The sequence below is a fragment of the Pseudorca crassidens genome, chromosome 2, assembly GCF_039906515.1.
Source record: "Pseudorca crassidens isolate mPseCra1 chromosome 2, mPseCra1.hap1, whole genome shotgun sequence".
Lineage (NCBI taxonomy): Eukaryota > Metazoa > Chordata > Mammalia > Artiodactyla > Delphinidae > Pseudorca > Pseudorca crassidens.
In genome coordinates, this window is record NC_090297.1 from 49,956,078 (window position 1) to 49,969,116 (window position 13,039).

At 44.5% G+C, this 13,039-nt stretch overlaps 1 long non-coding RNA gene across 2 annotated transcripts in view; it reads right to left on the bottom strand.

Annotated features, from left to right (window-relative positions):
* LOC137218793 (uncharacterized) overlaps window positions 1-13,039 on the bottom strand; it is a 121,588-nt gene that overhangs the window by 22,786 nt on the left and 85,763 nt on the right. For both annotated transcript variants that reach the window (XR_010940855.1, XR_010940854.1), the window contains exons 4-6: window positions 12,393-12,570; window positions 11,745-11,848; window positions 9,004-9,058 (exon numbers count right to left, since the gene is read on the bottom strand). This is a non-coding gene — a long non-coding RNA (uncharacterized lncRNA). The remainder of the gene's footprint in view (window positions 1-9,003; window positions 9,059-11,744; window positions 11,849-12,392; window positions 12,571-13,039) is intronic.

Below are 13,039 nucleotides of genomic sequence, written 5' to 3' on the forward strand. Positions count from 1 at the left end.
CCCTAGGGTGTTAGACGCTGCCTGCCAGCTTGGAGGTGGGGTTGTATAGGAAGCACTAGCTGAGCCCCTATTTAACAGATCTGTGTCCTCGGGGCAAGCTACTTCACCTCTCTGAGGTCCATCTGCTGTCAAACTAAGGGCACGAGGGGCACTAATGACCCCCTCCAAGTGCTGCTGGAGCATCAGATGAGATACAGTATTCTTCTTTTGGTGGAAACTGAGGAAGGGATTAAGTTTTCTTTCTGGGTTGATATGGAAGAGACTGGAGAGAGTGAGCAAGGCAGGGCGACACAAGCTAGAAACCATCCTGTGCAGGGGGAGCCTTCTAGAGCTATTCGTCTTCCCCTCCACTTAGGGGATAGAAGGAGCCCCAGGTTGGGGACTACACCCTAGAGGTTATGAGCACAGACACTGTCACTGGGCCTCACGGTTCAAATCCTTGTGCCATCAGTGCTAGTGTGTGGCCTCAGGCAAGTTGCTTAACCTCTCTGGGCTTTTCTCTCTTCACGTGTGAGACGGGAAATAACACCACTTCCACAATGGTTGTGAATGAGCAGTGGGTCAGCATCTGTGGAGTGACTGGACCAGGACAGGCTTTCGGCAGAGGGAGGTTCCCTCCATTATCCCACCTTGCGAGGGTGTTTGTATTTGAAAAGAGGCTGAAGGGGAAAGGGCAGTGTCTAACTTCAAGGTCGGAAGGGCTGACACAGCCCTTTCAGGCTTTTGGGGTGGGGGGAAGGAGGGCATCCTAACCCCCATTCAGTGGGTGACCACCTATCGTGAACAGCTCAGTGCAGGGCCAGGCTGCCAAGGTGAGGGTCAGGGGCGGGTTTCAGTCTTTGGTGGGCCTGGGAATGCAAGATATTGAATATAGTGGGAAAGTATTGAATTTAACCTCAGAAATACTGAGTTCTAAATCTGGTGCCACCATGTTCTGGGCTTGGGAGAGTCACTTAACCTCCATCTTTTTCTCCTCTCCCTCCTCAAGAACTGAAGGGAAGTTCCTATAAACCCAAGGTTAAGTACTTGACTTCTACTTTTTAGTCTTCACCACAACGATCTCCAGTATGTAATATTGTTATGCCCATTTTACAGAAGAGAAAACTCAGGCTTAGAGCAGTCAAGGAGCCCACCTTAAAGATACACAGCCAATAGCGGCTGGGCTGTGACGGACCCAGGTGGCCAGACTCTAGAGCCTGTGCTCTCAACCTCTCCCACGAGCACAAAAAGCATCTCAAGTTTTCCTCTTTCTTATCTGAAACCCTGGAAGAAGAACTGCCCCCCTGCTTTCTTCCAGGAAGCTCTGAGGATCAGACAGGCGGATGGATGTGACTGGGACGTGCCCTGCTGACTGCAGGATGCATGGCAGAGATTTGGGGGTGTCCTTGCTCACTGTGGCTTTGGAGGGCAGCGTCAGCCCAAAAGAAGTCCTCAGCATGGATGAGAAAAGCAGATTTTAGCTCCAGGTAAGGGGCAGTCTTTCTGAGGCAGGAGATAGATGGGCCGCAGGCTGAGCAGCTGGAGTTTGTCCCCTGTGGACAGGTACTTCAAGATGAAGACGATAGCAGGAGGGAGGAGAAATTGAGCCCTGCCCAGATAAGAGATAAAGAGACCACATATTCCTCATTCTCAAGGTCAAGGAGACCTTCCCGACTACACATGTGTAGAAAGGCTCCTCAGAGGTCAAAAGGGAGGGAGCACCAGCCCATAGTAGGTGATGTCAACCTACCCATAGCCCTCTTCGCTAGAATCCATCTTGGCTAAGAGATGTGTGCACGCACATGATAGGACACTGAGATAAACCAAATATGGACTCAGAGCCAGGCAAAGCAAGATGATTAGCCAGAAGAAATGCCCCATATAAGTGATTCAAACTACCTCGAAGGCACAAATCTCTCTCTGAGTCCGCCCATGTGTGCCTATTCACATGTACTGTTTTTCCTCCTAATAGACACTTTGTTTCACTACTTTCCACCTCTTTGTGGAAATCCATTTCTACAAAGCTGACGGGCCAGGCGCCTTGTCACTGGCCACTGGTCTCCGGTGGTCACGTGGCTAGGATTCAGCGCTCTCACTGCCGCAGCCTGACTTCAATCTCTGGCCAGGGAACTGGAATCCTGCTTCAAGCCACTGCAGGCCGAGGCTACCCAAGATCATTTCCACAGTGCATGCTTCTGAGTGAGTTGGGCTGCCTCTGAGGCAGGAAGCCTTCCCAGCAAAAGAAGCACCCAATGAGAAAGCAAGGGGGTTCCTTAAACACCTAAGGTAGGTACTGGAAGCTTCTAGCACAGGGCTCTGCCCACGGGAGATGCACCATTCAGTGGAGTTTCCCTCCTCCTCCTCTCATCTCTTCTTGTTAGATGTTCTCCAGCCACCATTTCCCCTCAGATTCTGTGAGTTCTCCTGTTTCCGTGAGGTTGCCTGAGCCCGACTAGATCTGAATGTCGTTTGCCAACTTCCTCACAGCCTCTGGGGCAGGGGTGGATCTGCGGGAAAACATTTTGCCTGAACTCTGGCTCGGACTCCTGCAACATCTGTGGAAAACAAGGGAGTTTACCACACAGCCCTCTCCCAATCACACACTCATTTCATGCTTAGCTCCCCAGAGCGACCTTTCTCAAGAAAAATACCATTTAAAACTTTTTCTCCACCTCTTTCCCTCTTTCTGAGAGGGGGAGTTCTGAGGCCAACGATGGAGAAAGAGTCTTTGGTTTCTCCCTGTAAATTGTTGTTCTAATAGCCTGGGCCAAAGCAGGCAGAAGGGACCTCTGAGTGTACCGTGGTGTGATCTCCACGAGGTCACAAGGCAGCAGTGACTCCTTGACAGCTTTCCCTGTCACCAGAGGACAGGAGAGCCCCGTTTTCTCAGGAATTCTGGGAGAGGAGGATGAAGATGATGATGATGATGATGATGTGCATGATGAAGAAGAAGAAGATGATGATAGGAGAGAGACAAAGACAAAGAGACAAAGAGAGACAGAAAGAAGGAGAGAGAGAGAGAGAGAAAGAGGCACTACAATGCCAAAAGGAATTTTCCATCCCTTTGAGATCCAAAGCCCTATGACTCAAGGTGTGGTCCACAGACCAGCAGCATCACCATCACCCATGAGATTGAGCTTGTCTGAAATGCAGAATCCCAGACCCCACTCCAGACTGACCAAATCAAAACCTACATTTCATCAAGACCCTCCGGTGGTTTGGAGACACATTAAAGTTTAAGAGGCACTGCCTGACATAAGATTGCCTCCAAGCTTCTAGCTATGTTCCATGGAAGTCCAAATACCTAGTGCACATTCTATGGAAGTCCAAATTCCTCCCCAAATTGTCTGTGAATTCCCAGGGAGCTCACTCTCTGAGAGTCACCTTTGGTAACTCTGGAATAATTGTTATTTCCTTGCATAAGACAGTTTATAGCTTCTTTTGCCCTCTGACATATATCAAACCAGATTGGAAACTGAGTCCCTTTCTCAGTTTCCACTAAAAAGCAACTCATACAGAGCATTTGTGTGAATGTGTAGGAGATTTTCCCCAAATGTGTTTAGTAGTGGGGATGGGGTAAAACAACAACTGTAACCACTTTATACTGAACGCTAGACATCTCTGATCTTTGACTACACAACACTGGGAATTCTTCACTGGCCCCTCACCCCAGGTGTTCCCTACTTCACCTCATCTCCCCAGATCATCTCTTTCTATCTCTCCTCCCTGGTCCCAATCTTCTCTTCTCTCCCCATCCCTTTCAGGAGCTAAGCTTCCCTCATTTTCTCATACGGAGCAATAATGACATCCCTTCTGTTGTCTTCATACTATGCTCCTAAGATTCCCCATCTCTCCTTCATGTCTCAAAACACCCATCTTTATAGCAGCACTATTCACAATGCCAAGAGGTGGAAGCGACCCAAGTGGCCATCGACAGATGAGTGGATAAACAACATCTGGTATATGCACACAATGCAATATTATTCAACCTTAAAAGGGAAGGCAATTCCAACACATGCTACAACAGGAACGAGACTTGGGAACATTATGCTAATAAAATAAGCCAGTCACAAGAAGACAAATACTGTATGATTCCACTTACATGAAATATCTAGAGTAGTCAAATTCATAGAAACAGAAAGTAGAATGGTGGTTGCCAGAAGCCGGAGGGAAGGGGAAAATTGGGAGGAGTTGATTAATGAGTACCAAGTTTCAGTTTCACAAGATGAAAACTTTCTAGAGATGGGCTGCACAGCAACATGAATATATTTAACATTACTGAACTGTACACTTAGAAATGGTTAAGATGGTAAATTTTGTCATTTTTTTCCACAATTAAAAATTAAAACAAACAACAAAACCTCTGGGCAAAGAATGTATCCTTCTGAATCTTAGTTTCCTCACTGGATATTGAGGATGAATATATGTGCTCTCCTCTAAATACACCTCACAGGACTTTTGAAGCTCATGTAAATTGATGACTTTGAAAGAAAAAAAAAAAAGACAATTCTTTTCCCAAGAGGAATTCTGGTGCCAGGGGTTTAGTTCACTTTCCTTTGTAGCCTGTATATCTCTCATTTCCCTCCCCTGTCCTTCCTAGGCTCCACCCCTCCCCTAACCCTGCTCCTCTTCCTCTACCACTTCCCCTCATGGTGTGCCTTAGCGTTCATTTCCTTCCTTCTCTTATGCTTCTGATGCCTCTGGGATTTCACTGACTTCCAAGGCTTCAAGTTGCTCCATGGGTAGATGAACACCAATCTATAACTCCTGTCCAGATCTCCTTCCTAATTCAAACTAGTTTATCCTATTGTCTACTGGACTTCTCCCTTACGCACCTCAACTTGGCATGTTCAAAGCCAAACAAGCCACCATTCCCCACCAACCATCTCCTCCAAGGTTCCTACTCTTATTGAAAGGTCTAAAAGCCATCTCCCTGGTTGCAAAAAAAAAAATCTGGGAATCACCCAATGACTGCCCCCCTCTCCTTTCTACCCTCACTCCTTAAAGGCCTACTCAAGGGAGAGGGTCTCAGATGAATAATTTCTCAAAGGTTCATTTCTCTCTTAGGTTGCTGCCAGAGGACACTGCAGGGTGGCTGTGCTCTGATCTGCATGTCTTCCTCATTCTATATCCAAGCTGAAGAGACATGCCATTCTTATGGCAGAGGGGAAAAAAGACATGGCTGAAATTTGCAATGGCTCTTAATATTTCTGCTTGGTCTTGGCCTAAATCACTTCCACTTTTGTTCCATCAGCTAAATCAAGTCATATGCCCACATCTGATGTTAGTAATCTATTTCCTTATTGCACTGAAAACAAAGAAAATAAGGCATGCAATGATGAGGAGGTAAATTTCAAATAAACAAAAGGCAATTCTGTTACCATGGCAGGAGACAGACTCGTTAAACTCATTGACCCAACTGGGGAATAGGCTTGAGAATCTGTAGTGCTTTAATGAAACCTGGTCTAAGGCAACTTCAGACAATTCTCAAGCCCTCTCATTCCAGGGGAATCATGATAACCCACACTCTTCAGTGCCTATTGACAATACAATCTTTTGTTTTTAATCTTAGCTTTGAGGGTGGCATGACTCAATCAGATATGAAATGGGAGAGGGCAAGGAAACTGAGAATGACTGTATGGTCCTATATCATGGGACCTCATGTCATGTTACAGATAGAACATGGGAGCTCCAGGAGATAATGTGACATGCCTTCACTCCAACAACCTGGAAGTCGGAGAGTTAGAGAGTTGGACTTCAAATACAAGTCTCTCTAACCCCGAAGTCCCTGCTTTCCTCCCCATACCTTGAGATGTCTTACAGAATTAGATAGCTATTACTGCTTAACAAATGACCCAAAGTCAATAATTTGAAACTTATTATCTCACAGTTTCTGCAGGCCAGGAATTAAGAACCAACTTATCTGGGTGGTTCGGGCTCTGTCATGAGGTGACAGTCAAGATGTCAGCTGGGGCTACAGCTATCTACAGGTTTGACTGGGGCTGGAGGATATGTTTCCAATTGCCATGGCTGGCAATTTGGTGCTGCTTGTAGATCCTCTCCATGTAGACCTCTCCATAGGTTGCTTAAGTGTCCTTACAGCACGGTGACTGACTTCCCCCAGAGCGAGCAATGTGAGAGAGAGAGCATGCCACAGAAGCTATCCTAGCCTCAGAAGTCACATAAAATCACTTCCGCCACATTTCATTAATTAGAGTAAGACTGCCCTACATTCAAGGGAGGGAAATTAGGCTTCACCTTTTGAAGAGACGAGAATGATGGACATATTTTAGACCACTACACTTAGCAAATGAGAAAGAATTTGCAGCTCTGGTGTGAGTTGCCTAGGCTTTGTTTAAAATGAATTAGAGGTTTCCAACTTCTCTCAGGTTAAAGATAAAAATCCTCAACAAGACAGCAAGGCCATACATGCCCTACACACTGCATGCCCCCAGCCTCAAACCAGGTCTTTCCCCTTTATGTTACACACCTGGAGTGCTTTCATCTCTTCTTAAATACTGCACTCCCACCTGCCTGAAAGCCTCTCAGAGATGTTCCCTCAGTCCTCTGTGCCCTCCCCCAACCTCCTCTTGCCTTGCTAACATTCACTCATCCTTCAGGTCCTGGTTCAAAGTCGCTTCTTCATCAGATTTCCCTGATCCCTCAGACCACATCAGGTCTGGTCAGAAGCTTTTATGAATCCTTGAGTTTTTTTTTTAATGATACTTTTTATTTGCAGTTATGTATGGATGTGATCATTTGATCCACATCTCTCTTTTCCACTAATGTTCAGTTTGTATTGAGATTAATTTTTTATTCACTGTTGCATCCCCGGCACTTTTCACAGTGTCAGGAACGTAACGTGTACTCAATTACAAATGTGTTGAATAATAAGTGCCCAGACAATGATCTTCTCGTAGCAGAAGGTGTGCAAACGGAGGTGGAACCACCTTGTTATACGTGTGTTTGAGGGGAGGTTCAAGCGTCAGATCAGAGCTGACTGGATGACTTTTAAGGTTCTTTTCCTTCAGGGGAGTCTTTGAGATTCTGTGAGTCTGTGATTCTAGGGTTTCCACTCACTGGGAGACAACTCTGCCTCCCTGGATGACTCACCTATGGCCCAGGTCTCAGGTCTCCTGGCTCCTAAGACACACCCTCTCAAGGGGCAGCTAACTCCAGGCTCATGTGGCAGCCTGGTACTCACATCAATCACAAGGAAAGGTTATGCTGGAAACCTTGGGAGCAGCTGCCTGTGGGCTCTAGCAATTGGACCCTCCGTGGTTCCTTTAAGAAGTTTTACAAGGTTAAGGTTTGCTCTAAAAATAAGCCCACAAGGCTTTTTAAAAAGCTTCTAAAACCATAGGTCCACAACAGCCATTTTTGAAGGGCCAGTGAGCCTTTAATAGCTTCAAAAGCCACTACGTGGCCTGCCTGCCACAGAGGAGAAAGTTCAATATGCAGCGTGTTTAAAAACAGACCTGCTTTTAAGTCTTCTAGAATCTGCATCTGAAACATGCTGCTCCTATCAAAGGGGTTCAAGAGGGAGATCAGTATGTGTGAGGCTTGTTTCCCCAGAGGCCAGGTTCTTTGCACAGTAATCAAGTGCCCCAAATAACCACAAAACTGCAATTAGTTGCCTATAGAGAGATTAGTTCAGGTTTTTCTTTCCTGTTCCCTCTCTCCTCCTATAGGTCTCTTCATATTATGGGGTACTGTGGATTATTCTGTTAAGTGCATACAAACACAGACACACACACACACACACACACACACACACACACACACACACACACACACACAGGATCCATGGTGTGTCAAAAAGAATGTGCACCCAGATGGAGTGCCTATCAGATGATCGGCAGCAAATGAGGAAGGGCACTTATTTGTTAAATTGTTCTTAAATGCAATGTGTGGCACATAAAAGGTAGGCAGTTATATTTATAGGTATTGAATACCTATATTCAGGTGGGAAGGCAGAGGTTAGAGATGAGTGGAGAGCAGTAGAAAGAATATCTCAATGAATCAGAAATATGTTCTCCCCCAGTATGGAGATTCCTCAGAAAACTAAAAATAGAGTTGCCATGTGATCCAGCAATCCCACTCCTGGGCATATATACAGAGAAAACTCTAGCAGCACTATTCACAGTAGCCAAGACGTGGAAACACCCTAAATGTCCATCAACAGATGAATGGATAAAGAAGATGTGGTATGTGTGTGTGTGTGTGTGTATATATATATACACACACATACACAACGGCATACTACTCAGCCATAAAAAAGAATGAAATAATGCCATCTGCAGCTACATGGATGGACCTAGAGATTATCATACTAAGTGAAGTAAGTCAGAAAGAGAAAGACAAATACCATATGATATCACTTATATGTGGAATCTAAAATATGACACAAATGAACCTATTTATGAAACAGTAACAGACTCACAGACAAAGAGAACAGGCTTCTGGTTGCCAAAGGGGAGGGGGACCTGGGAGGGTTGGAGTGGGAGATTGGGACTAGCAGATGCACACTATTATATATAGAATGGATAAACAACAAGGTCCTACTGTATAGCATAGTGGACTATATTCAATATCCTGTATTAAACCATAATGGAAAAGAATACAAAAAGGAATTTATATATATATATATATATATATATATATATATATATATGAATCACTTTGCTGTACACCAGAAACTAATGCAACATTGCAAATCAATTATACTTCAATAAAAAAAAGAAAAAGAAAAAAATGTTCTCCCCAAAGACATTTTACAATTTGCAGGGAAATTGGAGAGGGGTACGGGTTACGATGAACCATATTTAAGCTCTTTGAATCCTTCAAGCCTCAGTAAGGAATTCCCTATTGACCCCTCTACATAATGAGGAACCTGAGAAGTTAAGATGATCTCACAGGTCTATCAGCCTCTGTGCACAAATGTTCTTCATTCTGGTATAAAGGGATAGTATGACTGCTCTAGACATAGACTACTGAGGTTTGAATCCTGGCCTCACCACTCACCAATTGTAAATCTTTGGGCAGTTTTCTTCACCTCACAGACCTTCAGTTCCTTTATCTGCAAAACAAAGATAATATCTAACATAGAGGGTGATTAAAGAGATAAATTGCAGTAATCTGTGTGAAACTGTTATCAGCACACCTGGAACATAGTAAGCATGTAAAATACGTTACCTCATATGAGAGGATAATTACTTTATCCTGAGTAATAAAGCATTTCTTCCCTGTTTGGGGGCAGAAAGGAAGGAGCAGAGAGCTCATTTGGAAGGATTACAGCATTTAGGAGTCAGAGATGGCTACAGAACTGAAATGTCTCAGGTGCATTCTGGATTACCACGGAGAGCAGAGATTCTTAGACGTGAGCATGTACCAGAATCTTCTTGAAGACTTGATAAAACACAGCAGGCTGGGCTCACCCCCAAAGTTTCTGATTCAGTGGGTCTGGGGTAGGACCTCAGAATTTGCATTTCTAACAAGTCCCCAGGTGAGACTAATGCTGCAGGTCCAGGGACCACTCTTTGAAAACCACTGTCCTAGAGCTCAACGAGTGGTAAGTAGTAATTTAACAATGATCCTCCCCAGCACTGAGCACATTCATTTTATGTCTTGTCTCAAGCAATCCTCCCAACAGAACTCCAAAGTAACTACTTACTCACTTCCTTTTCAGAAATAAAGAAACTAACATGGGAGTTTGGATAACATGGGAGTTTGGCCTTTTATGACACAGTCCAGTGGCAGAGCTGGATTGGAAATCCAAGTCTGATTGCCCCAAAGGCTGTGCTCTTAATCCCCATTTAGCAAGTGAGTAAACTGAGTCATGGAGCAGTTAAATCTTGCCTAGATCCCCCATATAAAAGGTAGCTGAATTCACTTTCATATCTAGATCTGTCTGACCCCAAAGTCCAAGGCCTTAACTCAAGCTTCTTTGCGAAGCAGGGTATGTTTAAGGCTGTATCCATTCCAGCATGGAGCCCAGGACCTCTTCCCTGGTGCACGATTTTCCTTTGTCCTTTCCTTTTTGCTTGACTTCTCTGGGTAATTGCCTCCTTCCTCCAGGCCCTTGACTGGGTAGGCAGTCTTCGTGGGGATCGAATGACCACAGAAGGAAAATAACTTAGAACAGGCGATTCTTCATTCTTCCTCAGCTGGTGTTTTCCCGTCAGAGCCTGGAAAGAAATGTGGCCTCTGCACACTTTAAATTGGACCATCAATTATTTGTGTCCTGAATATGTAGAGCTCATTAGGGCTGCGCTGGCCACAGTAGAGCACCTGGGCTGAGAAAAGTAAACTTTCCTCAGCTATTTCATTCCATGCTGCCCCTCCAGAGTGGAGCCTGGCCTGGGACTGCCAGTCACTAATGTGACCAATTATTTCTGTCCTCAGTTACTAGGTCATAAATCCTGCCCTGGCACCAAGTCCCTGGTTTCTGGTGGAAGAACGTTGGGTTTTAGGAACGACTCTACCTTCTGGCTGCGGAGTGGTGTGATACTGTGGTTAGGACTCTTGGACTTGAAGCCAGAGTGTTGCTGGGACCTCATTATGGCCTGTCAATAACCAGCTGTCACATTCCTGCTCTACTTGTCAGCTATCAAATGGGTCCAGTGCCTCCCAAGTTTGCTCGTGACACTGTGTTTGAGAAAAGAGGTCAGGCATCTATAAGGGACCACTGGGAATATCTAGGTTTATCTGAAATCTCTGATGTGGTTTCCTAAAAGGAAGGTGCAGAGTCAATCCCAGGCTTCTTCCCGTTCTAGGGCCTTTGCACTTACTCTTACCTGCCCAGAATGTTCTTCCTTCTGCTGTTTGCATACCTGAATTATTCTCACTCTTCAGTTATCTCCTCAAACTTCCCCTCTTCAAAGAGGCTTTCCCCAGCTCCTACCTAAAGTCCCCTTTCCTTTCTGTGCTCCAGTTACTCTCTGAAACATTACCCTCTTTTCAACCTCTTCGGCATGGAACACAATCTATACTTACCTTGTTTATTTCTTTGATTGCATGTTTGTTACCCAATGATGTCACATGCTGCCAGGTTAAGCTGTCTTTGTGCAACATTCTGAATGAGAATTTGCTGTCCCCTCTGTGAACTCCACTACCCCGAGATTAGGAAGCTTGCTCTTTAAAAACTCTGACAATTGCTCATCAGGGCAATTTGAGTTTTTCAAACCAAGCAACCAAAACAAAGTGCAGAAGTAAATTGAGTGCTGAGGGTGACACCTGACTGAAAAATGTTTGTGTTCATTAACTTAGTTTTATTGTTTTTATTGATGGTCATTAGATGTTATAAATTTGATCTGTTTTTAAAAAGGCAGGGAAAACAAAATGGAAAAAGACAAAAGACAATCCCTGCTTTGAAGGAATTCCGTTAAACGGAGAGATACACAGAATAGCAGACCACTGCACAGCCATTTGCTAAGTTTGCCAATCGAGGTAATAAAACCGCATGGAGGCTTGTGAGGTGAAGAAGGGCAGAAAAAACCAGCATGAGTAAAGCCAGGGCTAAGAAACAGGACAACATGTTCAGGGACTTAAAAGTAGCTCAGTGAAGGCTGAATGTGAGCAGAGGGGAGTGAAGGACTCATAAATACCTCTAGTGCTGCCCCACCCCGTCCTCACTCTGGGTTATGGCTGTGTGATTATTTGTCTGTCTGTGTATCTGTCTGTAATCTGAATCCCAGATTCCAAGCACGGTGGTACTTGGTGGTCCCTAGTACCAAGCACAGTGCCTTCCCAAAATCAATACTCACTTATCATTTTCTGAATGAGCTTTGAATAAATGGCCAGGTTTCCAGGGCAGTAGAGGTGGCAGGTGGCAGACATATTTGCAAAGTTGCAGACAGGGCTGAGAAAACTGGGGAGAGACAAAGGGAGCCTGGACTTTGGTTGATGTGTAGGTATTTCACAAAGGTTTTGGCCAGCAATTTGGCCAAACTAGAATTGAAACATGGGAAGAATAATTCTAGTTTTATAAGCCATAACCAAATGTCATTAAAATATGGTAGATAATTAATACCCAATAAAGGAAAATTAGAGTTATTATTTTATAATTTCCCCCAAATCTTATTATATATAAGCAGTATCTAGGTTCAGTTGTCTACTTCAACTTAATGGTTTTGCTAATAAATGACTAAAGGAAAAAAAGATCCTTTGGTAATGAAGTTTAAAATGCAGGATTTGAAATCAAATGGATTTCCTATCTGACCAAAGCTTTGCCACATTCCACATGACCTTAGACAATTAACTTAATGTCTCTGAACTTCAGATGTCCTTCCCATAAAACGGGGCTAAAATTGCAAGTCTTATTGTGGCAATTAAATAATGTGTTTCAATTATCTACTGCTGCCTATCAAACCACCCCAAATTTAATAGCTTAAAACAAAAACTTGTGATGATACCTTACAGTTCTCTGAGTTGCCTGAGCTTGGCCAGGTAGTTTTTGCTTAGAGCCTCTCATGAGTTGTAGTCAGATGTCGGCTGGGGCTAGAGTCATCTGAAGGTTCAACTGGACTGGATGTCCAAGATGCCACACTCATAAGGCTGGCACTTGCTCTCACCTGGGAGCTCAGCTAAGGCCTGCTGATTAAAACACCTAAACATGTGCTTTCCATGTGACATGGAACAGGAACACAAACAACAGCACAGCAACAGGGCTGGGTTCCAAGAGGGAGCATCCCTAGAACCAGCACTACCAAAGCATCTTGTGACCTTTTCCTGGCAGTCCCAAATCATCATTTCTGCTGTTCTCTGTTGGCCAAGTAAGTCACTGAAGCCAGACTAGATTCAAGGAGAAGATAGAAGTGGACTTCACCTCTTGATGTGAGGAGCAGAATGCATGTACAGAGAGGGAAGGAATTGGGGGCAGCCACCTTTGGAGACTATCAGGCACACAGTACATGGCGTAGCTTAGTCATGGATGAACATCTGTTCTCTCCTCCCCATCTTCAATTTAACTCATTACTTTTTCAAAATCCTTTTGATATATACTTTTAGAAAGTCAGAGCTAGGCAAAATGGCACTTTGAAGATGATCTAGGGCTTCCCTG